Source organism: Psammomys obesus, unplaced genomic scaffold (assembly GCF_907164565.1).
Source record: "Psammomys obesus unplaced genomic scaffold, mPsaObe1.curated_primary_1811, whole genome shotgun sequence".
NCBI lineage: Eukaryota > Metazoa > Chordata > Mammalia > Rodentia > Muridae > Psammomys > Psammomys obesus.
The window spans coordinates 48,346,989-48,374,709 of NW_026585504.1; positions in this window are offsets into that span (position 1 = coordinate 48,346,989).

Below are 27,721 nucleotides of genomic sequence, written 5' to 3' on the forward strand. Positions count from 1 at the left end.
ACAGCCTCACACCTCAATAGAAATGTTAAGTAGTGCATGCCATGTGCAGTGTCTCAGCTCTCAGAAGCACGGAAAGGATGAATTCAGGGATATATCTGGCTCTATGCATTTCTGAGAAGGGTTCTGAACCTGTAGCAGATGGGTTGTTTAACAGTAACTTTCAGTCAGTGTCTTCCCAGCACTTGTGTTCAGAGGGTTTGCCTTTGTTTGTTTGATTTAAGATTGGGACTACAGGGATAGGATGATGGTTTATTGGGTAAAAATGCTCCCCACAGACCCTGACAGTCTGTTTGATTCCCAGAACCCATGCAAAGGTTTAAAATACAGTTCCACAAAAGTTTTCATCTGTGCTATATGAGACTTTGTCTTCTCCTCTCCCTGAAAATAAAAAAAAAGAATTAAAGAAAGAAATGCAATTTGGATAAGAAGCACACAGAATTTTCTTTTTCAAACAGTGTTGGGTGGCTGTAACTGCTCCATTGTCTTACAAGCAGGAAAACGGAGCCCTCTTCACGTTATTGATTGTATCTTGTTCTAATACCCTTCCCTTGTGAAGGGCTTATGTATCTGCATCCTCTTGAGAGAGGCACAAAACTTCTCTGCACAGCCAGCCATGATTGAGGATGTCAAAGGACACTTTTATGGGATGACATCTGAACAGCCAGCCTGATAGTTTCTGTGTGCTCCTTTCCTTGCGCTGGAAGTTTCCTCAGAATGGACTGAGGGTTAGGGTTGATTTTAATGTCAACTTGTCACAATTAGAATCATGTGGGGAGAGAGTGGAACCTGGAGAACTGTCCTGGTTGCTTTAACGGGGGACGAGCCATCTGGATTATGGATGTCTCCTTCCGAATAGGCCACATAAAGTGTAAACAGCAAGAGGAAGATTACTTGCCCTTTGCTTACATGATCTCTTCTCCTGCCCCCATTGTTATTTTCCCTGTTGCTGCTGCATCTCTGGTGCTACCAGAACCAAGGCTCCCAGAGTTGACTAAAAATCAGAAGCTTTCCAGGAACCTGCATGTTTGGGGACCCATGTTAGGATTGCTGAGTCCACCAGCCTTGTAGACAGAACAACTACTGGGCTGTCAGCTGCCCAGTGAGAGACAGCAACCATAGGATTGCTCCTGATGTCCAAGCGACTGCCTCAGTCTCTGCTCTCAGGCGGGAGTCAGCTGATATTTCTATTGTACTGTAAGCTGAATTTACTACACCATCAATACATCCATATTCATCCCATTGTTGTAGCCAGGGTGGTAGAGTGGTTGCCAAACATGCGTGAGGTCCTGAGTTTAACCTCCAGCATCACGTAAAACAGGGCATGACGTTGTATGCCTGCATTCCTAACCCTTGGAGATAGAAGCAGGAGAATCAGAAATTCAAGGTCATCCTCAGCTACCTGGTGACTTGGAGCCACCCAAGAAAAGACTTATTTAACCGACACAGGAACTTCTTTCTCAGCCTAGGTGTGAGATTGGAGGCGGTGGGGTTCAAGGCTGTGGTTTCCTGGTGGTAGATCCACTAATATGAGTGAGAAATAAGTTTCTGCAGTTTGGGGCTGTTAACATAATCTAATACCTGACTGATACACTACCAGAGTCATGCAGCCAATGGTTAGATACCATAGGAAGCACCAGTTTCCAGACTAATCTTTAAGTATTTTTTACTAGAATATAGTGGTCAACATTTTGATTTCCAAGAGTTCACTTTTTCACCTACTCTGACTTTTGATATAACTCGAGGATCTAATAATTATAAGGCTCTTTGAGATTCTGTGTATAAAATGAACCCAGCTCAGCTCTACTTCAGCAAGCAACTCTTAACCATTGAACTATCTCTTCAGCCCCCATTTTTGTTGTTGTTGTTGTTGTTATTTGAAACACAGTCTCACCATGTAGCATTGGCTGGCCCCAATCACTGTGGAGACCAGACAGGCTTTGACAGTTATCCTCCTGTCTCTGTCTTCCAAGTGCTGAGACACAGATTGAACTAAGCTTCGGAGCATATGCTCATGATATATGCTCATGAGGGTTGATAGGTCTCTCTCAGCTCTTTTTCCCTCCTTCTCCCTATTTTTCTTTAATTTTACTTAATGGAAACTGTTAAGGCTAAACTTCCATGCCAGTATCTAAGTCCGTATGAGGGATTTGTTGCAAAGATCTTTGTAGCTCAGAGACAAGACGTTTTGTTTTGTTGACACTGGGTCTTATGCAGCTCATGCTAGCTCCAACACTGTGTAGGCAGGAATGGCCTAGACTCCGATTCTCCTGCCGTCATCTTCCAGTGCTGCTATTATGGGCACGGCCACCACACCAACTTTGCATGGTGCTGAGGATCAAATGCAGGGTCTTCTACAACCCAGTCAAATGTACTACCAACTAAGCTATAGCCCAGGTGATTGACACATCTTTGAAAAAATTACTGAATTCTATATTCCCAGGAACAAAACCATCATGTACAGAACGTTTTTATGGAAATTGAAGAAATCATTTACTCATGAGAGATGGCATGTTAAGGCTCTGTTAAGTATCCTCTGCCATTAAAGAGATCTCTAGCTAGTACGTCATATGCCAGGAACATCTTGTTTCTACTTTGTAAAGAAATATACATGTTTATATGTGAGTATTTATTGAGTGCCTACTGGGAGACGGCTACTCTTATTCTCTTTGCCAAAGTAAGCACTTCGTAATAACTTCAGGTTTGGCACAAGATTCAAAACCATGTTGGATCCAACTCATAATTCAAAGCAATAATCAGCTCTTGAAAAGCATCCGCTTGGCTCAGTTTTAAATATCTGAATTTAAAGTATGAACTGGGAAGGCAGGAAAATGGAAGAGGAGCAATGTGGTTGCTGGAGTGGGGACTCCTGGGCACGTGGAGGCCCTTGGATGACTGAGCAGCTCTTGCGTAGTGGAGGGGCTGGGACCAGAAGTTCAAACCAACCGGAACTCAACTGATTCACCTTGGGAATTTTTATTACCAGATAAAATTTTTATCAGCAGATGTATTTCTTTTGCAGGATGATTACAGTATAGGTGACTGTGGCGAATCACACTCAAATTGATGTGGAGGCTGCAAATAATGCAGGAAAGATGTAAGTTCATGTGGGGGTGTGTATGTGTATACACATGTGTGTATGCCTGCGTATGAAGTCCATTGGACAACCTCAAGTGTCACTCTACCTTGTTTTTGAGACAAGATCTCTCACTGGCCTGGAACTTGGAACTTGCCAAGTAGGCTAGGCTGGCAGGCGTTGCACCCAGAGACTCACCAGCACTGGGATGACAAGTGTGTACCAGCGTACCTGAATTTTTTCACATGGACCTGGAGGTTGAACTGAGCATCTCATGCCTGGAAGGGGGTACTTCATTGACTGAGTCATCTCCCCAGCTCAAAATAATATCTTCTAAGCATTTAAAGAGATGCAGGTCACTCTTGGGAGCATTTTTTGATATATTCTCAGAAGAATATGTTCAGTTTGAGGGTTGAAAGGTCCTTCTCATCCTTCTTTTCGGAGCATATGTATTTACACTTAACATCAGAGTTCTAGTTCATTCTCTAGTTCTGACAGAACTGTAAGAAAACACACACTCTTGCTTCTAGCCTGGTGTCAGTATGAATTCACTTCTTCAGTTACCTATAATTTGAAGATAGCAGAATGCCTTTTCCCTTCCATCAGCCTTTTCTCAGCATGTAGATGTTTGAACAAGTGTGAGAGAAATAAGTTCTGGCAAGCAGTAACTTGCAAACCCAGCTGTTTCTGTTGTTTGGGGCTAAAAGAAACCAGCGCATGTTCAGTTCACCACAAGGAGATGCCTATTGGCTATCGTCAGGAAAGCAGGATCAAGGAGCAAAGATTAGCTTTCCCCCAGCCTAATCTCCTGTTTATCACTTCCCTGCAGCAGCACGAGTTATTTCAGACTGTTTTGCTTACAAGGCTCCAAAGACAGGAAAGCATTTTTATGCACTAGTACCAAATCAGGTAGGTCACATACATTGGTATTACAAGATCTTTCTGGAAGGGGTTGGGAAAAGAAAGTGGTAAAGATCGTGAATGGAAGTGTGTTCTTAGAGTACAGCCTCAGCCTGATGCTTGTGGCCTGTGCCTCCTCTCGCCAAGATGTGCTTTATTCTGTGGTGAGGGCACGGCTGCAGAGCCACCATTGCTGGGGTCTGAGGGCACGGCTGCAGAGCCACCATTGCTGGGTTTTGAGTCTCTGTACTGGAAGTCTAAGCAGGGTGAGCTGACTTTTGCCTTGTAGAGCATTGGGGTAGGTAGGATGAGGCATAGTGAAGTGCATGCAGTTCCAGATTTGGTAATGAAAATTTGCCGACAAGTGATGCAGAATGTTCTTAAGAACTGGAGAACAGCAGATGTTAAAGAACAAAGAACTGTAGAAAATAATTCCACCACTTTGAGATAAAACACTGTCACTTTTTGACGATCTCACAACTTATTGGCCACACATTCATTCTCAGTATGTTGGTTTCATATCACTACAAGATGAATTACCGTACAACATACCAGTTTTAACAGAAAATACCAAGCATATTGACACGCAGCTGTAATCCCAGGACTTGTGGGATGGAGGCAGGAGGATCATGAATTCAAGGTCATTCTCAACTACCTAGTGAAGTCAAGGCCAACCTGGGCTACATAAGTCTGTCTCAAAATCTAAAACATTAAAAAAAAAAAAAAAGAATCCTACAATATCACCAACAATCAAATGTTTGTTAGCTGACACAGATTCTGAGGGTTATGAACCCAGATGTGGTACATAGTGATTTCCTTTGTCCCCTGTCATCTGGAGGCTTGCCTAGGTGGGAGGATTTAATATCACTCAATCACTCTGGGATGCAGTCCTCTTCGGAACTGGGTAGTGGGAAAGAAGGCTTGGTTGCACTTGGAGTGTTAACTTTATTTTATTATTGTTGTTGTTGTTATTTAATAAATGCAAAAAGAAAGGAGAAAACGAATAAAGAAAGAAAATAGCAAAAGGAAGCAGGCAGGTATGTGCATGTGCTAGATGTGGATGGATGGAATCTATGGCTGTCTTTATGCAGAACCCTCAGGAATTCATGGTTTCTGGGCGTAGAGGATGTACTGATAATACCTATATGGACCACATATGGCATTACCACAGTAGTGCAGGCCAGCTGTTTCCAGCTGTCAGCCTCTGCATTGCTTGGTTTGAAGGCATTCTTTAGAAGTCAGAGGCTGATTTGCTAGTGTGTATTCAGGTTCGTTTACCATTCCAACTGGTAAGTGGTGGGAGTGGGTATATACATCCCCAGCTCTTGGGCTGGGAAGATAACTCCTTGATGAAGAGCACATACTCTGGAAGCATGAAGACCTGAGTTCAAATCCCTACCACCCATGTAAAAAGCCAGGCCTGGCCCTTTACAGAAAAACATGTTTCAGCCATAAATCTAGAGGGAATCTTTGTGCTGGAGAGATCTCTACAGAATTTTATAAAAGGGATATGAAGGGGAGAATGTCCTCTTTCTATAAAGAGAATTCACAGGACCTTAATTCCATGTGGAACACAACAAGATGCCCATTGCCCCAGTTAAGAGGAATTTAAAAATAAAAATAGAAATGGAGAGTGGAGGTTGGGCTGCTTTCCTGGGCTTGGGCAGAATATTGGTGATGAGTGGCGGGAGAGGAATGAGTTGCAGTGTTTAGTGAAGGCCTCTTTTGACTACAGTTAAAACAGACTAAAAAAAAAAAAAAAAAATCTGTCACCAGGAAGGCTGAAGCTATTTAAGCGCTGGCCTAGCAGAGGGCTTCCTCTCAGGCCGTCCTGCTGTGCTGCCTCTTTCCAGGCCCTCCCACTTTTTGTATTCACCTGAACTCAGCTCTTCCACCTTCCTAGCACCAAGGCCCAACACTCCTATCTGTGTGTGCATGTTTGTGACCACTCGTAAACACCACACAGACACACATACATACACACACACACACACAAACTGATACACATACTGTACACAAATATATACACACAGACACACATATCCACACACATAGCAGACACAGAAACAGATATACAAACACACACTAGACACACACACACACACACACACACACACACACACACACAGTGTGCTTTGGCTACATCGACCTCAAAGCTCTGTCTACTCCATCATCTCCTGGCTCTCCCACTGTCTTTGCATTAGCTATGTCTATGTCTCTTGTACAGCTTCTTGAAAATCCCACTCATTTGTCCCCAAAATCTGGTTGTGCAGAACAGAAAATTAAGCTCTCTGTCTTCATGGAGCATGCTGGAGAAACACCATCTTCTATTTCAGGGCCCTCTTCTGAGCCTCCATTCTCTATACCTTTGAATGAGTGAAAAGAAACTCTAAGCCCCCTGTTAGTGGACACCAACATCTGGGTCTTCTGAACTACATTTTAGTACGGCGAACAAAATCTTCTTTTTAATATATATGTATTAATTTATTCACTTTCCTCCTCCCTCATCTCCTCCCAATCTGACCCTCCCACCCTCTTTTCCTCATCCTCCTCCCCTCTTCTGAATGGGCAACCTTCCTCTCCTACCAACTGACCCCAGCCTATCAAGTCTCATCAGGACTGGCTGCATCCTCTTTCTCTGTGGCCTGCCAAGGCTGCCCCACCAAGGAGAAGTGACCAAAGAGCAGGCATGTCAGAGTTCATGTGTCAGGGGCAGCCCCTACTCCCCTTACTAGGGAACCCTCATGGAGACTGAGCTGCCTATTGGCTACATCTGAGCAGGGGTCTAGGTCTTCTCCATGCATGGTTTTAGGTTAGTGTATGCGTCTCTGCAGGGATCTCTGGGCCCAGATTTCTTAGCTCTGTTGGTTAGCTCTGTTTCTTAGCTCTCTTCTCCAGGTCCTTCTATCTTCCCACTCTTCCACAAGATTCCCTGCGCTCTGCCCAAAGGTGAACAAAATCTTAAATTCACTAAGGAGCTAGAATCTGAGGGAAAGATTTATGACTTAGTTATTAACAAGGAACGTATGCCTTTTTACCTCCTGACAGAGCTTCACTCTAAGAACTGTATAGCAAAGTTAGTGTGCTATGCTTTCAGTGGCCCATGGAAGCTCCAAGTGACTGGCATGTGGTGTCTGTCCATTATACAAATGGACAAATAAAGGAGCACGAAAGCATGAATACAGAGGAGGGGTGGTAGGGTGATGGTTATTTCACTCAGATTGTTACCTGACATTTTAGTACATAGGAAACAATTCTGCCCTGCAAGGCTATTTCTCTTGGCTCATCCGTGTGTGGCCATTTCTTACCCATTGTATAGTCCAGGGCTTGAAGCTGCACAACTTGAGTTCTTCCAGTGGACAGACAGGTCTACCACCTCGACTTAGTGCTACAGCATGCTTTTTAGAATCAGTTGCTTCCTTATCTCTGTGTGTGTGGGGGGGGCAAGTGGAAGTTTCTAGATTCTTTGAAGACTCATTTGAGTCATGTGATGTTTAGCTGGAGACTGGCTTGTGAGCGGGCATGTGATGTTTTGCTGTGAGCTGTCTCGTGAGAGGGGTGTGACTTTGGTCAGCTGAGCACATCCATGGGTGGACTCTGAGGAGAGGAGATATATAGAAGCCCACGGACAGTGAGACATCCCTGTGCTGATCTTTGTGCTTGGTTTTGCAGAAAGACACCTTCCAGAGAACTTCTCGGGGCAATCCAACTGAGTCTTACAGCTTTCGTTGACTTGTCCAATCTTCTGAATTGTGCTGATTCATGTTGCTGCTTGGTGTTGGCCGTTGGACTGGACAGCTGGCATCCAGACAACAAGTCATCCCAAGGAACTACTTCTAAAAAGGCCTACAACCCCCTTTACTAATAACCTTCTTAAACCCCTGCCTCTGGTCAGGGTGTAGGAGGGAAGTAGAAGCATTTAAGAACCCTAAATAAAGTAGGTTTGGTGAAAAATAGAAGCCTACAGAGAGAGAGAGAGAGAGAGAGAGAGAGAGAGAGAGAGAGATGTTCTCCTTCTGCCTTGGTTCTGGGGATTTAACCCAGGTCATAAGGCTTGCGTGGCGAGCACTTTTTTTCTGGCTGAGCCATCTTGTCATCCTAGCACGGCTTTTGAGGTACGCACTCTCAACTTGATTCCAACTTTAACGTTTTATTGCTTCTACCAGTTTCCTTAAGGTTCTCTAATCCTTCTTTTCCCCTTCCCCATGGAACGAACCACGCATCATTGTGAGAATGGAATGGCTTCACTTCAGAAATGACAGCAGTGTAATCAATGTTCCTTTGTAGCATGTGCCTGTGATTGGCTATGAGTGTTCCGTGGCACTTACGTCACTGTAACCTGTCTTAGGATGAAATGGGCTATAGCGCTATCATGCATGGATGTCACTGTGTGTATTTTCTCTGGGGCTGTTTTGATAAATGGCTGCAGATTGGGTGGCTGAGACAAAAGTGATTATTTGCTCTCAGTTATGGAGGCTGGAATTTCCAAGGTGTTTGCCCAGCCATGCTCACTCTGAGGGCTCTAGGGAAGGGCCCGTCTTGGTTTTTATGGTTACCCACAATCTTTAGCTTGCAGAAGCATCATTCCAGTATCTGCTTCTGCACTTAGAATCTTTTCATTTCATCTCCTAAGATGTTCCTGAGCCGTAGATGCTGGGTCTGTGATATTGGGAGGGTGCTCCCCCAAATCTGTTGATCTCTGCTTTATGCCCAGCTGTGGTTTTCTGTGATTGTGTCCATGCGCTGTAAAGAGAGGCTTCTTTGATGAGAAGTGACAGCTACACTTATCTGTGGATATGAGGATGAGGTTTAGAACACAGTAAGGAAATGTGCAAAGTGCAGTCAGTAGATTCTTTCCCAAGGTCCATGACCTTACTAGCCCCAGGAAGCTGACAATGTGCCCAGAAGCAGGCATGCCGTCCCTCCAGTTGAGTGAGACTTAAGTCCAATTAGACAGCTGCTGGTTGTCACTGACAGGTGTGTGCCACTGACTGTACCTTTATGCATGCCTTGCCATGCTGGTCATTGTCGTGGTTCATAGGTGTTGCAGCAGGGTAGGGCTGGTCAACAGCTTCCCTCCCTTGGCAGCTTGCAGGGCGTTTTCTGGAAGCATGGAGGCTAGACTGTAGGAAGGAGCTTTCAGGCTAGATGCAGCTGGGATCTTGTGAGCGCTGTGCCCTAAGTGTGCCTGTCTTCAGCCCTTGAGAAGTAATGAAAGGATACATCTATAATCTATATTGTTTTGGGAGTCACTTGGACTGCCATGAACAACCATTCGAAAGGAGGTTTCTTGTGCCTGGTACTAGAGTTTTTGTTAGTCTATGGCTCCTTTGGGGAGCACTGGCAGCCCAAGTCACCTTGTTTTTTGAGACAAGGTTTCTTATTGTCCTGGAGGTTTCTACTTACAGTAGGCTGGCAGGTTGAGAGAGGGCTTCCAAATTCCCAGGCTCTCCTTCCCCAGTGCTGGAGATCATGCTCTGTTGTTGTATTGTTGTTGTTGTTTTAATGTGTGAATCCTGGGAAATGAAATAAAGTCTTCATGCTTGCTAGGAAACACTCTATCAACACAGCTGGCTCTCCAGCCTTCTGCTGACAATTTTTAATGTTGTTGAGATAGGAGCCAAGTATTTGTCATTGTTGTTGGTAGGAAAGTGTGTCTGGTAAGTGACATCAGTGGGTAACGTCTCCTGTGGTGCAAGCCTTGTGACCTGGGTTCCATCCCTGTGACCCATACAGAGGTGGAAGGAGAGAACTGATACCACAGACTTATCCTCTGACCTCCATAGATACACCACGGCACATACACTCTCCCCCACTCTTTTATTCATGTACACACCACACACACACACACACACACACACACATGCATGCATACTCAGTAATACATTTTTAAAAAGTTTTAAAATAGTAAAGGCCCCACTCTGTCATGGGACCACAGCTACCTGCGTGGCTTGTGGGTTAATAATGGACCTAGAGATTCATATCTCACTTGGACCTAAACCAAAGGGGAAAATTTGTTAGTCTAGCAAGTATTGTAAAGAGAAGAATATCTGTTTCCACTTACAATGCAGCTAAGCACATTTTATAGCCTGGCAGAACCTTTAGGGTCTCCCCGGAGTTTTATTGTTAAGTAACTTTTAAATCTCAGTGCTACTGCAGCCTTTGAAGAGGCAGTTTTTATTATGAATGATGTCATTACCTAGGAAATAACCACCAAGATCACATTCTCTATGAGGACTTCATTGAACAGACCACAGAATTGTACAATCTTTTCTTATATATGTGCATAAAACAACCTAAGCTTGCCAAATTGGTTAAGCACATTTTGAAAAATAACCAAATCAAAAGACTTTGTTGTAGAAACCGTTTGACATCTGCACTCTCTATTACATACACTTCTGTGAAGTTTTGTATGTGTGGCTGAATATAATAGTAACAATCAAACCATATAATCAGAATTTCAACTGGGTTCATTATAATAAAGGGCTATAGAATCCAACCAGGTATAAAACTCACAACTGTGTAATTAATTTCTTGATTCTCTACAAAAGGGTTTGTAAAGACAAAATTTTGCACAGCTTCTTTTAACACCAACTATGAATCAGTGGTATCTGAACTGATGAGGCTTTATTTTTAATTTTTCTTTAAGTATATTAAATCGTTCTGTCATTATTTGTAGTATATTTGTTCTAGTTTCTTTTTTATTGCTGCAATAAAAATACTCTCCCGAAAAGCAACTTAGGGGAGGAAAGAGTTAATTTCATTTTAGGCTTCTAGGTCACACTCCATTGTTGAGGGAAGCCAGGGCCAGAACTCCAGGCAGGGATCAAAGACAGGCCTTCTCTCTATTCCGTGAAGCATTACCTCCAACCAGAGAATTCACTCACAGCCTGGGAAGTATACCAGGAACCATGGAAGAAGACTCCTTCACAAGTTCATGTCTAGGAGCTTCTTCATATACCTCAGGACAGCCTGTTTAGGGAATGGTGCCACCCACAGTGGCCTGGAACCTCCTCCATCAAATACCTCAAGACAATCCCCGGTACACACGCCCACAGGTCAATCTGATTTGGGGAATCCCTCAACTGAGACTCCTTTTCTCAGGTGACTCTAGGCTGTGTCAACTTGACAGTTAAAGCTACCTATGATAATTGTCTCCAAAACACTAAAATGCTGACTCAGTAGCCAAAGATAACACTGCAGTATATCCTTTCCAGTGTCCATTATTCATAGTCAACTCACAGAAAATACTTATAGGACAAAGTTGAACTCATCAGTGTATGTACTGGGAGTTCATGGAGGGAAATGGGCCGGCTTTCTTTTTATTGTGAGCAGGTGGTTTGGATAATTTGATCTTGGAGGGCTTTTTTGGGTTTGTGCTAAAAGACTCTATGTATCTGGTCTTTGCATCTGGCTCTAGAACAGAGCTTCTAAAGTGCCCAGTTCTTTCACATGACGGTAGGGATGTCTTTTGCTAATTATGGTAAGTGACTCACTACTGTCTCTGAGCTTTTTTGGATGAAGTGGCTCCAGACTAGAACCCAGGAAGCTGCAGGATGGTCACTGGCATCCAGGAAGAGCAAGCTTTTATTAGAAGGTTAGAGTTCTTAGTCCCATTCCCAAGCAAGGGAGAGGAATTGGAGATTGAGTACAATCACCAAGGCCAATGACTTAACAATAGGCCTATGTATGGAAACCTCTTTTAAAATCCCTGAGCACCACAATTCAAAGAGCTTCTGAGCAGGCTGACAGACCATATTCAGAGTGGGTGGTGTGTCTCACTGCTCCAGGAACAGAGGCTTCTGCCATGGGAAATTTTCAGATTTTTACCCCATGGACCATTTATCTGGCATCTGAATGAGGGAAATCTTTTGGGACTGAGGCTTTCAACCTATGGAATAATGATCAACCTGGGCACTCAGTGTGAGAATGTTTAGATATACAGTTTAGGTAGATCAGGGAAAGGGTGAGCCTGCTGTCTTCATTTCTGATAAGTTTAGTAGTCGTCTCGTCTAGGCTGTTGCTGGGAAATTTCTCTACAGTGTGCCATGACATTGAGGGTAGCAGGGTTCTCTGATTTCCTGTTTTATCAGATAGTTACTGCATGATGAGAAGCTGGTGGCCAAATGAGTAACTTAGGTCCAGGAGTCAAGAAAACAAGGAGGTTGGTTATCATGGCCAAGAGTCTCTTGAGCTGTCAAAGAGAACAAATGACTAGAGATTCCCCACAGTTTCATGTGTGTTGGGAACTTTGCCTAATCTAGGCTGAAAATAGTGTCCCACCTCAGGATTATTTTTCTTTCACTGAGAGACCTTTATGATATAGGTACAATATCATGAGTACATCTATAAATAAATCTATCACATCTCTATTATTTTATACCCTCTCCACCCCTCCATCCCCCCCCCCACCGTGATGAATTTCCTTCTATGGAGCTTCCATGCCAAGCATTGTCACTTATCCCTGAAGTTCGTGTTTCCAGTTTTGGATTGCTCACCAACATACTCTTCTCCTCTGGGTTCTGGGTTTTGAAGCCACATTAATTTACTTACCTCCTTTTGGCTTGTCCTCTCAGCCCTGTTAAGTTGGTTGGATGATAGAAGTCATGTGCTAGAACACTCCTTGAGAACCAAAGTGTGTTTCAGCTTGTAAACCGCTTTTTGTTTATTTAACTGTATCTTTCACGGACTATATATTCAGCATACGCCCCGGGGATCTTTTATACATTAACAATTCAGAAACCACTGACCTATAAACATATCAAAATTCCCATTTTATTTCCAGTTTACCCATAATAGAATCCGTTCACATGGGCAGAAGACTCATGAATACATAGATAATGTTGCTTCTATAAAACCAGTTGCTGCCATTGCTTAACGGAGTGACTAGAGACTGCCAAATCAAATAGTGAGCCACTGGCTATTGTAAGTGCTGTCATTACCATGTGATTACAAAACATTTCAAGTTTCATGGGGGGCTTTATTTAGCATTCTCCTGTCTGGTTGATTCTTTTTTTCAATTTGGTCAGGATTACTGATCCTTCCAATAAAATAAAAGCGGTTTATGGTGATAGGAACTACTTCTGCGGGCTGAGGAGACAGCTCGGTGGGTCAGACTCTTACAGCTCCAACATGAGGACTGCAGCTCAGACCCCTAGTTCTAGGGAGGCCGGGACAGGTGATCTCAGTGGTAAACTGGCTAGTTCTGCACTAATCCAAGTTCTGAACCAGCAAGCTCCAGACAGAGAGAGAAAGAGAGAGAGAGAGAGAGAGAGAGAGAGAGAGAGAGAGAGAGAGCCTGCTTCAATATATAAGCTAGAGAGTAATCAAGGAAGATGCCTGATGTCACCCTCAGGCCTCTACACACACAGGTGCATGTATGCATGCACACATGCATGCAATGACACATGTGAGCATCATACAGCTGTGCAAACCACATGCAGCAACATGCAGAGAGAGAGAGAGAGGAACATCATATAATCTGAGAGAGAGAGAGAGGAGGGTATCACTACTACAAAGAAGGCTTGGAGTTTAGGACCTCTGAAGGGTTGGCTGAGATTCATTTCTCTAGCTGAACTTTGCCCTTAATAATCTTTGGGGTTAGTCACTTGGCCTGTATCCTAGTGGAAAACTGGAAGTGTTTGTTTAAAATGACAGGGACACATGGATCGTCTGCCAGGTTTTCATTATCCAAACAAATTGTAATGTCATGTTGGTGAAAACGTGGTCTCCATCTCATCACTTAGCTTTATTGAGAGTTATTGTGTGAGGAAACAGGGAGATGATCTTCATGCTGTAGCTATACAGCAACCATTTGCTCACTATCTGTGTGGTTGTTTAGAGTTTTCAACGACAATTACAGTTGAATGTTGCACTGTATTTGGATTACCATCTTGTTAGGCCAATGTAATCATTACAGACCCTCAGAGTAGACTATACAGCGGTCTGTTTGTTTTGGCCACGTAAGGACAAACAAGCCTGTGTTCTAAGGATATGTTGCTATTAATTAAATGGAAGGATCTCACTGGTACAAACAGCACACGTGGTTATTTATTTTCCCCTTCATGGCTTTGTTGAATGCTGTCTCCTGACCCAGCACGGTATACCATGGGCAGGTCCTGTCGCCTTCTAATGGCTTTCAGTTTTAAAGGCTTCTAACTGAGGAAGCTGAAAGTCACTCCAGGGGCTAAAATGTCTCCTCTAGTCCAGATCAAAACTGTCTTCCATTTGAGGCAGAGCAGTTTTCTTCCCATCTCTGGTCTCAACTGAGGTTTAAAGATACAGTGGAAAGGGCCAGGGCTTCCTTCTCTTTTCTTGCCCCTCCCCCCAGAATTCTGTAAATGCCTCTCACCCTCCTGTCTCTGGAAGTGGATCATTCAGTGCCTTCCAGCTTCTGAGAGGAAGAAGAAGCCATTGCATTGCCAGTCTCTCTCTTTCTCTCTCAATTTGCTTTTTCCAATGGCTCGTCTTTCTTGAAGAAGCCAGAGATGAACTCCAGAGAGTTTTATATGAGAGGTCTTGACACAGGGGGCTGTGCTCAAAGCCTTTGCTGACAAAAAGAGTCTTATTAAAGATGTTCTTCAGATATAAAAACTACTCCCCAAAGTTCTTTAGTTTACCAAGAAAGACCACAGACAGTTATGCAGGTTAGTGCTACTTCTCAGCAAGTGTGGTCTAGGATCACCTAGGTATATATATGGGGGAGGAGAGGGTTATCTTGATTTCATTACTTAACATTGGAAGACCTGCCCTCTGTGGGTGGCATCATTCCCTGAGTGGGGTTGTAGTGTCCTTAAGGTGTAGGTAGAGACAGGGAACTGAAAGTATTCATTGCTTCTTGTTCATGATCATGGATGAAATGTAATCAACTGCTTCAAGATCCTGCTGCCTTAACTTTTCTGTCATGATGGACTATACCCTAGAGCTGTGAACCAGAATAAATGCTTTCTTACTTAAACTGTTTATTTCGGAGTACTTTATCACAGCCACAGGGAAGGAAAGTGAGAGAAAGATGAATAAGACAGAATGGCCAGTTGAGCTTTGTAAGGTTTTGGTTACTGCTGTCATAATCGTCGTGGTCATTGTCTTCATTGTCATCATTGCAGTCATCATCATTGTCGTCATCATCATCATCAGTACTGTTGCTAGACATGCCATGGGGCCTTGCAAGTGCTCTATCACTGAGCTTCATCTTTAACCCTTTTTATAGTTTTAATTTTGAGACAAGGTTTCATAAATTGCCTGTGTTGGCTTTATGCCTGCTCTATAGCTCAGATAGACCTTCAACTCAAAATTTTTCTTGCTTCAGCCACCAAAGAACCTGTGAATATATGCTTGCTCCACCTGGTCTGGCTTGCAAGCTTTGAATACCATTTTTCATGCAGAAGATGGGAGACTGGAGTGCACTCTGCTTTGGACACCTGGTGAGACTATACTGATGTCCACACTGATAGAGCAGGCTTCCTCTTACCAGAGACAGAAACAGCACAACCTCACCCTCCCTGTACTCATGGTCTGAGTAACACAGTCAACAGTTCTGAGCTTCCTGATACCTCTGTTTTAATTTGTTGATATTTTCATTTAACTACTCTGATGGGAACATTAAATCAATGTGGTTGATTTTTGAAGAATGCAATCTAGAAAATTCAATTATTTAATGCCTGGAAGGCTTCAAAGATTAAAATGCTGCATTAAAAAAATGTAAGGATTATTAAAATTAAATGCATGTTTTCTCCATGTAATTAAATTGAATTGTTAAAAGGGTTTGCATAACTGCTTAAAACATACTCAATGTTGTTTTTGTTTTGTCTTTTTTAAATTTCCCTGGGCAGAATTAGAACTGTTTCCCTCTGTTATTTCTTGTGTCTTTATTTTAGCTAGACGAAATTTGATTTGATTTAATTTGAAATAATTTAGTTTGAAATAACATTCCTACAGTGTAACTACGTGCTAGGTTGTAGTGCTGGGCTTAGAGAAACAAAGATTTAACCAGACTTTCTAGTAAGCAGCAGCCTGAGTACACACATGGAAATGCATGTGTACCTGTGTGGGAATACAACTGGAGGCCAGAGGTCAGCCTCAGGTGTCCTTCCTAAGGAGTGGTTACCTTTTAAAAACTATATATTTTAATTTTACTATGTATGATTATATTGTATTCACCCACCACTGTCCTCTTTTATCCCTGCTCACCATGCCTTCTGACCCCTCCTTCTCAAATAGTCCCTTTCCTACTCATGTCATTTTTCTGTCTGTTTTTAATGCAGGTCTGAAGCAGATAGCCACATCTGGGGTATGTTTGTGACTATAATGGCACACCATATGCAGAAGACAGCTTTTCACAGCATTCCTTCCCGTCTTCCAGCTCATAGAAACTTTCCACAATGTTTCCCAGTTTTTGGAGGCATCCTGTTTAGGACTCAGCACCCAACAGTCACTTATTATCAACACTTTGACCAGTCAGAAGCTTCTATAGTAACTGTCATCCACTACAGAAAGAAGCCTTGCTGCCCAAGACTGAGAGCAGCATTAACCCGTGCATACAGACAAGAGTAAGCCAGGCTGGCTGGCCGGGCATCTGCCTGTCTCTACCTTCCTATCATACTACCATACCCTGCTTCTTACATGAGTTCTGGGGCTCAAACTCGGGTTCTCATGCTTTTGGGGGAAGCACTTTTCTGACTGAGTTATCACCCAGTCCATATACTGTCCATTTGTAATGTAATCAGTCATATGGTGAGAACAAAACCTAAAGTCAAAAGTAGAGAAGTGGTTCCTGGCACTGAGGGGCTAAAACAAGAAGGATCTTGCCCTGAATTAGCTGTGGGCAATTCCACAGAGCTACAATCTTTCCTTTTAGTAAGGATTCACATGTTTGAGGTACTCAAGTAAGAGGGGCCGTAGATAAGTGCGGCGACAGGATTTTCCTTCCCTAGCTCTGCCTTTGAACTTGCGAGCACAATTCTGCAACTAGAAATAAGTCTTGGGATTCTAGGCTTGTTTACTGAGTATGCCAAGGGCAAAGGAAAAAGCATTTTTTTGTCCAGCAGCTTTCATCCCTTGCTCAGAACTGACTAGCTCACAGGGAGTTCATCTTGATGTTCAGAAAAACTATAAGGAACAGCAGTTAGAAGGCAAACGGAAGGGTCAGAACCAAAATGTCGATTGGGACTGTTGGGGATGTTAGAGAGAGTGAAAGACAGGGCATCCAAATAAACTAAGGACATGTGTTAGAATTAAAGCACGCACTCAAAGGCAAGATGGCAGGGCCTGCTTGTCTTTGTTAATTTAAAGGTAGAGGCCACCCACCTAAGACACATTTAGTACTGCAGCTAGATTCTGAAGAGAGCAAACATTCCTGTTTAGTTATCTATAAGCACACTTCACAGCCTGCTAAAAGCGTCTCAGAAGAGGAATCCTTTCTCAGTGGGTTTGGTGAAGCAGCAAGTTGGACAGACGATGGCCAAGTGTAAAAGGCCAATAAACGATACATGAGGAAAGAGAGATGAAAGAATGGGAAGGAAAGTGTGCATGCTAACAGAGTCTTTCTGTCTTACGTACCCCACAACAGGCTATAGGGATGGGAAATTTCATTCCTGGAGAAACTGATTAAATAGGCCTGTCAGTAAAAGACACATTTTGGAGTCTTTTAAGAAAACGGTTCTCTGATATTTATTTCAATTATTTTTTTGTTATTTCTTTATTAGAGTTTATGATTCTCACTTTCCATTTTAGAAATGTCTAACTCTTAAGAAAAATTGTTAGACCCTGAGATTTATTATCAGAGTCAAGACAGTGTAGCATAGACAGATCTATGCTGTGTATTTTAAAGAAATCTAATTTGATTTTTATTTATTTGTTTGTGACTGCGTGGGTGTGCACCTGCTGTAGTGTGTGTGTGGAGGAGAAGGGACACCTTGTAGAGTCCCGTCTTTCCCACCATTCGGGTCCTAGGGGCCCAACTCAGATCATCAGGCTTGTTAGCAAGTGCCTTTATTCACTGGGCGATTTGCCAGCCCTAGGCTGATATACTTCATGTCTCTTTGCAGGAGCAGTTGCACGCTTTTTAATTTTTCTACATTTGTGTTGTATCTATTGTTTTTCTGCGTTTAAAACTTCAGGCATGGGGGCTGGAGGGATGGCTTAGCAGTTAAGAGTGCTGGCTGCTCTTTCAGAGGATGGGAGTTTGAGTCTCAGCATCAACATAGTGGCTCACAACTATCTGTACCTCCAGTTTCAGGATGTACAGTACCCTCTCTGGCTTCCCTGGACACTAGACATGCGCAAGGTATGTATATATGCAGGCAAAACATCCATGCTCATAAAATAAATTAAAACTATAGGTGTGATCTACTGAATATTTTTCTTCTAATACAACTTTTTTGAATTTTATTACTAAACCATAATCTTATTATTTGGAGGATTTTGCTTCTTTTTAAAAAGATGCCCTGTTTCTATTAATTCTTCTAGAATTTTATGCAATATATTTTGATCATATTTTCCTTTCACTTCTCCTTCTAACTCCTCCCAGGTCCATGCTCCTTCTCCCCACTCCCTCCCAGCTTGGAGTCCTTTTTGCTTTTTCTAAATTCCATCGAGCCCAATTTATGCTGATTATACACCTGAGTGTGGGACTATCCGCTAGAGCGTGCTTGATCTACCAAACGCCATACCCTTAAAGAAAACTGCCTTTCCTTTTCCCAGACACCATCAACGGTTGATAGCTCCGGAGGGGTGGAGGCTCATGAGATCCTTACCACACCGTGCTGGAGTGTTTCCTGACTTATCTTGTGCAACCACAGTTCCTGTGAGTTTATGAAAGCAGTGGCACAAGAGTTATTGGGCTTACCAAACACTTTCTGATGGAATATAAGGCCTTCTCCATGGGTAGAAACTTATTCCTGGTACTGTAAATATTGTCAAGAACCTGTGCAGGGCTTCATAGGCTTCAGTGGTAAACTTAGGACTGTTGTTCTACTAAACTGACACACTTCCCTCTAAATCCATCTCTCTATACCCTTAGATGAGTGCAGCTCTTGGATCTCATCAGAGAAGTTTTCCTTGTGTAGGGTTAACACAGACACTCCTGAACCAAGTGCAGAGAAAAAGTGCCAGTGGAGTGCTCAGACACAAATGAAGCATCACTATCACCTCCTCAAAGGCTCAAGGGCCATTAGGGAAGAAGGGGCAGAGTCATGAGAGAGAGATTTGCTGGTCAGGGTTGTCGGGTTCCACAGTACCAGTCTAATCCTCGTTTCAGGAGATCTACAACAGCAACTAGGAACAGCAAGGGGAAGGCAGGAGCGGCATTGTTCTTTCTTGGCGGTCCACACTCTCTGAGCTCTGGCATTCATTCTCTCTCCAGAGTTCTCAGATTCAAACTATCTGCAGCTGGTAAAGAGCTCCTCTCAGAGCCAGCAGGAAGCAAATAGTTTGCTGCTGTGGACCATCTGAATCAGTCCCACATCCCACACCTGAGACCAAAACAAAAAAATATTTATATCCACAACAACAACCTGCTTTTGCTTGATCAGCCTTTTCCTACTCCCAGGCATAGAAACCTTGTTGTGCAAATCAAGCATTTACGGATAATAAACCATAAGAAAACTTATTTTAAAATTATTCTTTCTTATACATGTAAGTTTACCATTTATTAAATATGAAAGAAAATTTGCATACTAATGAGACATGCCTGTTTATGTTTTACATAATTAATCTTGGCTGCAGAGCAAAGAGCCTCTTCATGTTTTTCAGAGTCAATCGATATTTTGATTTTATAATTGTCAATATTAAGAACACTACATTACATAAATGCATAGTAGAAAATGGTAGGAGCATATTTGAGGCCAGTTCAGAAGTTATTGCAAATTCTGTACTAATTCCAAGTCAAAATTCATTGATCATTTTTTATGAAACTTAAGTCAACAGCTTAAATAACAATTTTAAAAATCAAATATTCTAACACAATACAACTCAAAGATTATTGATACATGCCAAGGGACGATGGCAAAAATCTATTAAAAGTCTTTGTTTCCCCTAATTAAATCTTTACGTTTCTACAAAAGTAGGAATGGTAAAAAGAAAAAAAACAGTAACAGCTGTAATAAGCTCGGCAACTCCTCATCATCTCGGAGTCAGGGCGCGAGCATTTCAGGCTGTATTGGTGCTCTGTGGTGATATGCTTAGGAAGTATACAGTGACGTGGAGGGTGTTTGGAACCAGTGAAGTCCGGGTTGTGCGCTAGAGCCCACACACAATGCTGAGAGGAGCTGCGGAAGAGGGGGAAGCAGGCACCTGAGAAACAGTGTTGAGCCATCCCCCAGAGGATCTTCCTGTGCCCAGCTCGGCTTCCATCTCTCTTCTCTATTTTGTCACTTGGTGCATCCTGCAACAGCAACAACACCTATTTGCTTGTCTTTCTTCACTGCTTGAGGAACTAACATGAAGTAGGTTCTGTAAGTGCTCAGCTAAAACGACGGCTTTAAATATATCATGAGTTCTTCAGTACTCTTCCCCTCGAAAGGCAGAATCTAGTCCTCCCCACCTCTTACTATGGCTACGCTCAGGGACACAGTACTAGCCAATAAACAAGGAAGATGGTGTGTGGTTTCCTGCACCTGAGGGCACTTGACGTGATGTTCTTCAGGTACTGCCTGCTTTATTTTTGAGACAGGGTTTCTCATGGAACTTGCCACATAGGCTAGACTGGCTGGCCACTTAGTGCCAGGAATCCACCCATCCCTCCTCCCGTCCCCAGCACTGTTACCAAGTTGTCCACCTGGCTATTTTAAAACAGCAACGAATGGCAACAAAAACAACTACCTACTTCGGTTCTGGAGGTTGAAGTCGGGTTCCTAGCCGTGCAAGGCAAGCACTTCTTGACTGAGCCGTCTCCCCAGCCCAGGTGGTGTCAATTCTGCATGTGTATTGTCTCTGGGATCCAGGCCCTTCCCTTCTTACCAAGCCCAGAAGCACTCCACCTAGCTGCAAATTAAAATTCTCTGGTTAACTTTGAAATCTTCCTTGCGTGAGCATCACTAAGGCCAACTAATTGAGATTATCTGGAAGGGATACTAGCACCTCCTGATTTCCAAGTTCCCCTAACAGCTCTGAAGGAGGTGAGATGGAGGAGAAGCAGCCACCTACTCTGTGTGGCCTGGCTCTCCTTGCCTATTATTTACTCACACTTTGTGAGGGTCAATTTGTAATCCTCTTCAATGTGGTGCTCTCCGAAAAGGGTTATTAGGGGAGCAAATGGAACAGTGGTGTGGAAAGCGTGGTCAGTGTGGAGAATCGCGCTGTTACTGTGGTAATCGCACCCATTTCTACCTGTCTAATTCAAGCCCTCATCACCTTCATGTGGACTGCGGCTAGAGCTTTCAAGGTGTGCTATGTGCCTGCTTCTCTGCCCTCCAATTCTTCTTCGTATATGCCCAGGTGACCTTTTCTGAGTCACCCTTTTATTCCAAAACTGTCAATCTTTTGATTTCTACTAAGTTAAGGCCACCAACTTCTCAAGTCAAAACCCAAATAAGGGAGATGACGTGCAGAGGTGACACCTTGAGATGGGGAGGAAAAGAAAGAACAAGTCACCTTCAGACTTCTGGAGGCCAAAGGGGAGAAGGTATTCAGTATCTGCCACATCCCTGCATCCTTCAGTGACACCCTTGTCCATGTCATGGATCTTTCTAGCAAGGAAACCAGTGGAATGAAGGTGAATGCTGACCTGATGCTTCCTCTTCATGGGAGGCCATGCTGGTCACTCAAGATATGACATCATTGCCCTGCATACGAAACTCTAGGACATAATCCTATACAGGACCAAGACCCTCAAACCAAGAGAATGGCTTGAGGGTGAAAATCAGGCAGAGTGAGGATCTTACCCAACCCCCTAAAACAGCCTTGGCAAAAAAGAGGGATCACAGACATGTGCAAACAAGCATTGAGTTCTGTTACTAAGTCACATTCATGTAAGTTAAACAACAACAAACCCCAAACCACTTTTATCACTTTTTTTTTTCTATTTCTTAAGTCTGGTTCATGTCTTGGCCTATTTCTATAGCACAATACCTGAGAGCTGGCAAAGAAAAATTGTTTGTTCTGTCCTGAAAGTCCAGGATTGGCAATTGCCATCAAATAAAGACTCTCTGTTGCTTCAGTTTATGGCTCCAAGAGCTCACCCAGTTCAGAAAGATAGTCACAGTCCCACGAGAGTGACAGGAGTCCGCAGAAGAATCTATGGACTCTTTGAAGACTCTGCTTCATGACACTGCTACACCGGAGACCAGATTTCGGCATGGGCTTTGGAGGAGGCAAGCCACACCCAACCGCAGCTACCTGTGTGCACCCACCCATGACCCACTGGTCTGAATGCTTATCATGTGAAAGCATCGTGGCAAAGCCCTGAGAAACAAAATGAAACAAAACAACAAAACAAAAACTCAGCAATGTAATGGCTGCCAAGATAGGAGGGAATCAGTTCTCTCCAGGGACTAGCTTGTGATAGCTGTATCCCAAGTTGTCAGCACTAAAAACTAAACTGTATGTGTGTGTGTGTGTCTTTAGTTCTTGAAAATCCTTAAGAACTTCTTAATTTTTGGAGGATTAGCATTGGCTAGGTGCTTCATAGCTGAGTGACCAGCCCCACAGTCAACAAGGCCCAGTATTGCTTTAATATTCTGTTGCCATCTTAAAATTTTTAAAAACTTTTGGGCAAGAACCCACATTTCATTTTGTATTGGTTCCTCCATAAGGATAGCATAAGGTAGCATTTGATTATTCCCATATTTTTGTTGTTTCATTGCTTAAACAGTTTTAAGGCAGAATGCAAGAATGTATATAACAAAACAGAGAAGTAACCTGTTTATATATTCACTTTTATTCATAAGAAAGGGCATTATTACATAGCCCAGGCTGGACTTAAACTCTTGCACTCTTGGCCCCGCCTCCTGAGTAGACAAAATTGCAGGCATGCGTCATGGGACCTGCCCAACTCCGATTTTCAGTGAGGCAAAGAAAATGGGAGATGGGAAAAACCAGCGTGATCTGGAACCGAGCCTGCTGCCTTAGCAGCAAGCACATCGGAATGCCCGATCTGCCCTCCCGAAATTGCCCACAAGTGTGAGTGAGGCATTCTCCAACCCTGGTGAAAAGCCAGGCGTGCACAGGTAGACCGCATGCCTTACCCCATGCTCGGCAGCAGAAGGAGAGCTGTGTCCGTGATCGGACACGCATGAATATTTGTATTTTAACACACCAAAGTGTTCCTTAGTGACAGTGTAGCAACGCACATACTGTGAATCCGGCAGCCAGCGTCACACAGCTGTTTTTATTGTTGCGGAATGTCATACATGCATATAATATGTTTTTTGAAACCCACCCCACCCTCTCTCCTTCAGTTCCTTCTTTAGCTCTTCTGCTTTTCTCTCCCAAGTTCGCGTGCTCAAAGCCACCGATTCCGTTTAGTGCTGCCTGGATCTGCATGGCCGTGGACCCATTTCTTGGCCCGTGGGCCCACATCCCTGAAGAAACTTGAAACCCATCCCAGCCCCCAGCAGCTATCAGTTGCCAGTAACTCCTCAGGTAGAGGTGAGACTTCATGACGCTCCCTGGCCCATCGGGCTGGGATTTGGGATGGCTTGAGCTCGGTAGTGCAGCCACATGAATTCACGTGTTCAGGTGCGGTCATGTCATGTGCCTCTTCTGGGATGGAGAGGAAGTATGTTGGAGCTGCTCCATTTAGAGCTGTGCATTTCAGTCTTTCGTTCTTTGCAGGTTGGGCAGCTGTGGGTCTCTGTATTTATCAAGGCGTATTCTTTAAAAACTTTTATTAGTCACTTCTATGTACAGAGGAACAGGTTTCATTGTGACATTTTCGTACATGTGTATCATAACTTTTTACATTTGCCTTTGTTCCTCTCCCTGCCTTTTGCCTCACGCTTACCAGTCCCCGAGTGGTCCCCCTTTGCTTTCATGTCCTATGTGATAACATGTATCTCTAGCTTCCATGTATGAGGTAAAATGTGATATTTTATCCCCGTTACCCTGTCTAGTTTGCCTTCTTTCCAAGTGTTTTTCCTTTCTCATAGCCGCCCTCCAAATTTCATGTCATATGTGTGTGTGTATATGTACATATATGTGCATATATATATATATATATATATATATAATAATTTTGGGGTCTATATGTGCATGTTCATAAATGTGTGGAGATGTTATGTGTGCATGTATATGTGGCTATATAGAGGCCAGAAGACAGACTTTGGTGTTATCCTCAGGTACCGTCACCTTGTGTTTTAAGTCAGGGTCTTTCGACAACCTTAGAACTTATAATGTAAGTTTGTCTGCATCCCTAGGGAGCCCACTGATCTGTCTTTCTCTTCCTCCCCAGAACTGGGAATATAAGCATGCAATGCTGTGCCCAACTTTTTTTTTTTTTCTTTTTTAGCCTAAGTTTGGGTTCCAACTCAGAGCAGGTTCCTATGCCTGTGTAGCAAGCACTTTCTTGACTGAACTGTCATCCCAGGCCTTATACATATTTGTATTTAAATCTAGATTCTTCATATGAGAAAAAAACATGGTATTTTTGTCTTTCTGAGCCTGGCTTACCCTGTTTCACACAGTGATCCCCAGTTCCACCCATTTTCTTGAAAATGACACTATTTCATCTGTACGGACAAGTGAATAAAAAAGTCCCCCCATGTGCACACACCACGTCTTCTTTATTCATTCATCTGCTGCAGGGCATCCAAACTGTTTGCCTACCTTTTCTTTGTGAACAGCCAGCAACAACCATGGACATGGAGGTCTCGCTGTAGTAATGTATGAAGGACTTGCATTCCTTCATACATACATGCATACACCCAGGTGGCAAATAGCTAGGTTGGATGGCACTTCTGCGTTTACTCTCTGGGGAGGCTTCACATTGTGGCCACTGCAGTTGACACACTGACCAGCAGTATGAAAGGGCTCATCTCTCCCCACAGCTCATTATGATAACCATTCCGCCTGGGGTAAGGTGGAGTCTCCTGCCTTCTTAATTTGCATCTCTCTGTTGGTTAAGATGGTAAAAGTTAAACAAACAAACAAACAAACAAACAAAAAACATACATGTGTTGACCATTTACATCTCTTCTTTTGCTGTCTGCTGACTTCATTTGCCCAGGTGTCGATTAGACAATTTTGAGCTTCGGGCGAGGTTTAGTTTTTGGAGTTCTTTATGGACTCTAGATAATCATCCCCTGACAGAGCTTCAGTTGGCAAAGGTTTCTTTCCACTCTGTGAGTCGTCACCTCATCCTGCTGCTTTTCTTCCTTTGCTGTGCAGAAGCTCTTTAATGGCATAAATTCCCATTTGCCAGTTCTTGGATTTATTTCCTGAGCTATGATATTTGTTTTCAGGGAGCCCTGGCCTCGGCCTGACTCTTGAAGTGTTTTCTCTGATTTCCTCTAGCAGCTTCAGAGTGCTGGGATTTACATGATGTTCTTTGATCCACTTTGAATTAATTTCTCTGCAGTGTGAAAGAGTGGGATCTAGCTTCATCCTTTCACCTATGGATATTCAGGTTTCCCAGCCCTGTTTAGTTAAGAAGTTTTCTTTTCTTCAGTGTATATTTTTGATGCTTTGTTGAAAATTAGGTGGCTATAGCTATGAAGGTTTATTTCTGAGTCCTTTGTTCTGTCCTCTGGTTTATATGCCTGTTTTTATTGGGTCAGTGTTTATTTTTTTTATCCTTAAATCAGAGGCAACACACAATTTGGGAACATGAATGAGGACATATGGAGGAGGAATACAAATTGGAATTGGTGTCCCACTCTGGTGGGATAGCTTCCTTCAGAAGTAAATTTCAGAGTATTTTGAAGAATTGATGGCTTCCTTACTTTTTGGAAATGCTTCTTTGAAAAACTGTTATTGTTGAGCCTGGAACGATCATTCGGAGGTAAAGAATGCAGAACTGCTCTGGTGGAGGACTGGAATTCAGTTCCCAGCACTCACAACAGGCATCTCTCAACCATTTGTGACTCCAGCTACAGGGGATTCCACACCTGCTTCTGGCCTCCACAGGCACCTACATACAAGTGGTACCCATACATGCAGATACACGAGCATATACATAAAATTTTAAAAAAAACTAGAGAAAACAATGCTATTGCCAAAGAACAGTATTAACAGAGTAAAAAAAAAAAACCCTACTTCATAGAATTGGAGAAAATATGTGCAAATTATTATCTGATAAGAGATAAAACATACAAATATATGAAAAGGAACTAAAACTGAATGAAAGCAAAAATTATTGAATGGCACACCAGAAATGAGCAATGGTTTCAAACAGCTGTTTCTTCAGAGAACATGCACAAATGGACAAAGAGCTTGTGAAAAGAAGCTCAATACTGCCAGTCTTCCTGATTCTCCAACCAAGAACCATGCATGGCTATAACCTAGAACCCCTGCTCAGATGTAGCACATGGCAGCTCAGTATCCAAGTGTGTTCCCTAGTAAGGGGAACAGGGACTGTTTCTGACATGAACTCAATGGCTGGCTCTTTGACCACCTCCCCTTCCCCAGAGGGAGGAACAGCTTTGTTAGGCCACAGAGGAGGACATTGAAGCCAGTCCTGTTGAGACCTGATAAACTAGGGTCAGATGGAAGGGGAGGAGGACCTCCCCTATCAGTGGACTTGGAAAGGGGCATGGAGGAGATGAGGAAGGGAGGGTGGGATTGGGAGGGAATGAGGGAAGGGGCTACAGCTCGGATACAAAGTAAATAAACTATAATTAATATAAAAAATAAAAATTAAAAAATAAAATAAATAAAAATAATGGTCCTACTACAAAAAAAATATTGCCAGTCTTCATAAGAAGACAAACTAAGACTATAGTGAGACGTTATTACTTACTGCGATGGATATAAAGAAGAGGATGAGGAGGATGGCGGTGACAATGATGGTGAGCAGGAGGAGGCAGCACTCGTACAACAGAGAACAAGTGTCATAAGAATGTGTAGAAACTGAATGCTGTCTATGTTGTGGTCTTGCAGCTGTAGAAAACAGTATGGCCGTTCCTAGAAGCTTTAAAATAGATGTCCCACATGGCACACACTGTGCAGTGGAAGGACACGATCGATGACCAGCTGAGCTCCTGATGAGCCCTCAGTCTGCTTAGAAGCAGTATATCCTGGGAAATTCCCAGAAATGCCTCTGAACCTCAATTTCTGCCTCTGTGAACTGAAGGTAGCATTGTCTCTCAACAGGATGGCTGGAAGGATTGAGACAATGTTCACAAAGCATCCAGGACAGTGATTTATTTATATTATTGCATTGAGCATTATCTCATTGCCGACACAAACAGTGAATGGCTCATCAGTAACAATCCTTCTCCTGAATAGGTAAATGCACCATTTCTTCATTACCTTTGTTGGTCTGCTCATGTAGGTAAACACGGGAAATAAACAGCCCAGATATAACAAATCAGTGTGGGCTGTGGGATCCAATTTTCTTCTTGTACAAGAGTTCTAGGTAGCTGAGTCTGCCACGGCTGACTTAATCAGTGTCACAGACTGGGTAGCATACACACAAATGTATTGTCTCTTATTTCTGGAGACAGAAGTCTTGAGATCAAGGGCTCTGCAGTGTTGGGCTCTTCTGTGGCTGCGAAAAAAGGCTGTGTTCCTCACCCTTCTCCTTGGCTTCCAGATGTCTGTCCACTACCTATGTCTCTGCATTTTCTCCCCTCCTTCATGATCTCTGTCCAGTTT